Source organism: Cupressus sempervirens, chromosome 10 (genome assembly GCF_028749045.1).
Source record: "Cupressus sempervirens isolate cs-2001-9-10 chromosome 10, ASM2874904v1, whole genome shotgun sequence".
NCBI lineage: Eukaryota > Viridiplantae > Streptophyta > Pinopsida > Cupressales > Cupressaceae > Cupressus > Cupressus sempervirens.
The window spans coordinates 686826226-686830879 of NC_143127.1; the positions used below are offsets into that span (position 1 = coordinate 686826226).

A 4654-nucleotide genomic window follows, 5' to 3' on the forward strand; every position below is an offset into this window, starting at 1 on the left:
ATTAAAGCTTTCATGGATTTTGTTTCCAGGTATTGCTCATTATTGGTGTACTTCAAGTTTGGGGTTTTAGTCACATTAGTAGCTTGTATCTATTTATGTAGAATGAATTTTATTTTCTTTTTCTTATGCATTGATTTTTAAGGAACTATAATTGTCATATGTCACCCTTGAAACACTATAATTACAAAGTGATCACGCATTTCATTGTGCAAATGTCATTAGCCACAAATTTCATTAATGGGTTGGATGCCTTTATTCCTTTCAATGACACCCCCCACCTCTCACTAAGCACCTTGATTCAACTTGAAATAGTATTTGAGAACCTTGCATAATCTATATAGGGCCTACTGGTAATAGGAGTAGTGCATGTGGAGCCTCAACATCGAATCCTTTCCCCTCACACTCCTCAACCAATATATGAAGAATTCTAATCTAAACCTACCCACCTTTTATAAGTCATCACCTATTCTCTTTTTGTAAGTTGCACTTCAGTTTGTACTTTGCAAGTTTTCATATTTGTAGCAAGGTTTCTATGAAACTTCAAATAAACTTGTATGTATTTGACTTTGTCTATAAACATATTCTCCCACTCCATAATAGAAATCACTTGGAGGGCTTTTCCAAAAAAAGCCCCCTCTAACAAACACATAGAAAATATTATCAAGAAGTTCTTGATCAAAATGTAAGGGCTTTACGCTAGTAGTTGAAACTTTGATGCCATCTTCTTCACATTCACCCACAGCATTATTATCTCTTCATACTTGCCTCTTGCATTATAGTAACCTTGTACTAAAGAAAAAAAAAGGTCTATGAATTAGGCTAATAACCTAGCTTTTTCATTTTCTTTGAAGCCTTATCTACATCATGCATTAGTTTTTTCTTGCAAAAGAAGTCTATGAGAGAATTCCAATCACACATACAAACAACATTTGCTTGATCATCTTTTACTTCCTCCAGCAAACAAACCCTCAAATCTCGCTTACTTTGATTTTTAAATTCTATCAGGGGCTGGTAGTTATCTTTTGATGATGCAATCTTAGTGTCTTTCATCTCTATGAAGAGATCTAGAGCACCACGTAGGTCCCTATCTTACACACATAACTCAATTAGATCATTATAGCAACTGGCATCAAGTTGAAGTCTTGCCTTCTTAACTTCCTTGAGAAGTATAGTAGCCTCTGTAGGTCGCTGTGCTTTGTAGTAAGCTTTCAGGAGTGAAGGATAAACTCTAGGTCCTACTAGAACCTCAGCTACAGTTACTTCATCAAGAATATCATGTGCCTTGTCTATCCAACCCAATGCAATACAAGCATTAATCACTTGAGCACTAAAAGAATTTTCTGTGGGAAAAAGCCTTTGTCCCGATGTACGTCTTTGATAAGAAAACAAACCAAATCAAAAACCTTGTCCACTTCCAAGTAGCCTTTCATGAGTTTTGCATAGGCTTCCTCATTTGGAATAAGTATATGATTTTCTAGGCTAAAAAGCTCTCCAAAACTAGCTTCTATTGTGGATTGCATAAGCAAATTCTTAACCCCAGCCCTAAACATGAGATCGCTCTGTATTTTTCTAGATTCTAAAGATCTTCCTAACTAATCATAATGGAGCTTGTTTCTTGTAGCTTATCTTGAACCTGAGGTGCATTATTTAGCTCTATACTAGACCTATGTAGATTCATCTCTATAGCTACCAATATTGATTTGGTTGTAGCTAGAGAGCTCTGATCTACCTTTGCATGTTTTAACATTCCCAGTATAACATCAGAGACATCATCAAGATCACTGAAGTCAAAGAATTTCAAAAGAAGAGGATACATGAATACATAGACTGTATTTACAAGCTTAATTTAAACGAACAAAGACATTAAATTTGGAGACTTCCAGCTTTCTAAATAATGAAAGAGATAAAGAAACAAAGAGACGAATTTGGAAAAACAAAAGGTTAAAAATGGAAAGCTGGCCTAAATTTCCCAATCCCTTAACAGATAGATGCCTTCATGCATGGCACCTACAACAATTCAATACGTTCCCATGCCCATTGTGTGAATTAAACTTAAACTCATGCATATCAAAAACACATAATTAAAACAAATCAAACAATAAAATCCCCTTTTGTTCTGCCATTTTTGCCCCTATCTCAACATTTTACTCATATTTTCACCCAAACCCTCTTGGCCAAAACCAAAAAATAAGAATATCAAAGCTTCCATAGAATTGTAGGAGTTTTCATGGATTTTACTTTTACACAATTTTGTGGTCTCTAGCTACTTAAAGTTATTATACCAACAAATTCATTAATGGATGCTCAGTGGTTTATAGTAGCTTAAAAAAGGTGAATTGTTTAGGGGGAACTTAGGATATGCCAATTTATTGCAGAGCCATGACATTGGTAGGGATGGTGATATTTTTGCACTCCCATGATATTTATGCATGTAAGAAAACTCTATTCTGACAAGTAGTATGATTCATGCTACAACCTTTTGAACCTCAACTCCCAAAGCATGAGTGCATTTCATAAATAAATAAAATGTGCAAGGTGCATATTATAATTAATCTGATCAAATCTTTGATGATAAGATTGGACTAATCGATTGTTACTTTTCGATGCACTCTCTATGTACCTTTAATTTTGACTACAATTATCTATATGGATCAGTACCTACAAGTTAGAAAGGGATGACAAAGCTGAGATTGTTGTCACTGACATATAATTAGTTGAAGGGCTCTTTAGCCAAGTGGATTTGGGAATCAAAAGATCTGCATGTAGTGGACTTGTCAAACAATATATTTTCTAGGCACATTTTGAGTCAAGTTTCTGAATTGAAAGCTCTGTAAGCTGTACCTGATCCTTCAGAAGCAAGGTCTCAAGATGACATATTATGGGGCAGCTTTGACATGCTCTCTGGAAATGGCTTAACTAGTTTAGAAAAAACCAATGCTCATTTCATTTTCAAGGGTCACTAGCAATATTTCCAACATCTTTACCAAACTGAGGGCTTCATGGACTTATCTAGGAATCGGCTTAGTGGTAAAATTCCCACATAGTTTGGCTTGCTCAAAGGACTCAGAAGTCTAAACGTTTCTTCCAACAAATTGTCTGGCCATATTCCTCTAGATCTAGGGAGTTTTCCAATTTTAGAGTCCCTAGATATATCAAACAATATATTGAATGACACAATTCCCAAAGTGCTAGCCAAGACTAACTCCTTGGCAATCATGAACCATTCATATAACAGACTCTCTAGATTTATACTAAATGGTAAGGTGCTCCTCTCTTTCTTTCATGTTTTCTTGATTATTTTGATATTATTCAATTATTAGAAGAATTGCAAAATTGAATTACAGATAAATTACTTATTGATTTAATAGAATGGTTTATCTATGTTCTATTTTTGTCCTCCTTATCTTGAACTTGTAGGAAGAGAAGAAATACTAGAACTAAATCTACAAAAAACCTATACAACATACATGACACATTGTAAAATATGCCCACCTTACACTAAAATACCCAAATGAAATAGAATACAACTCAACTTCTAATGACTACTCTTAGGGTCTGAATCCTTGTATCAGATTTTTCAAAATGACTGGTTTTATTTTTTGAGATTTCTACATGTAACATGAAAGTTAGTTACTCTTACTCATTAACATTGATACCAAAAAAATATAGGAAAAAATCCAAAAACATAAATAGAAATACAAATGTACTTACACAATCTGATGATTGTTCTAGAGCAGAGAATATGTGTGGTAATCCATAGTGGGATCAAACTAGAGCATGTGTTTGTGTTCTTTTTTTCCAGTGCCATTGACATATACATTGTTTTGTAGAGCATATGGCTGCCCACTTGTGTTCCCCAAGAACTCAAAATCTAGCTCATATCTTGTTAGAAAGGGTTTTGAAATCATCTGCACGTCATATGCAATGCAAGCACCACAGTCTCTCAACCATTCATAATCACTGACATTACTGATGTACATTACCTATTTGTAAATAAATGTTTGAAGATGTTACAAATACATTAGATTGTTGAGATTTCCAAAGGAATCAATAACAATTCCTTCCAGATCATTATTCAAGAGAGATAAGATTGAAATGCCCTTCACTAGCCCAAGGTTAGGGGAAATGGCCTTCCTCACTTATTGAGAAAGAACCTTGCATACCATTTGAAATAAGAGATTAGTTGTTAATATTAGTTATGTTGAACAAGGTAACTCTTAGTTTGAAGACATCTATTGCAACGAATTTCACCACAACTTTCAAAAGCCCTTCTTCATACTTTCCCATGTGCATGCTGCATATTTTGAATGCCTTGTTGAAAAGAAGCTTTTTTGTTTCAGCTTCGTTCTTCACATAATCAAGAAACCTTTCAAAAATCTTGAAGCACAAAGGATTTCCTTGGACAACCTCTTGGAAACCATCACATACTTCCCTCAACAAAGGAAAAGTTTCCCTAAAATTAGGATGAATGCACTTTAACATAAAAATGTTGTAATAGAGTGAGAAAAGAGATGTTCTTATGATTTTCTTTTCTTCAGTTGTGAGGCCCTCTATGAAATTTTCCACTCACACAACAATTTTGCATAGCTGGAGATTAGAGAGGATCCTCATATTGGCTTCTCTAGAACAAATGAACTTAGCTATTTCTTGCAAT

General features: G+C 34.5%; 1 pseudogene; it reads right to left on the minus strand.

The window, feature by feature from the left end:
• Nucleotides 1-427: 427 nt before the first annotated feature.
• Nucleotides 428-1816, minus strand: LOC149535704 (pentatricopeptide repeat-containing protein At1g03100, mitochondrial pseudogene; annotated as a pseudogene).
• Nucleotides 1817-4654: the final 2838 nt, after the last annotated feature.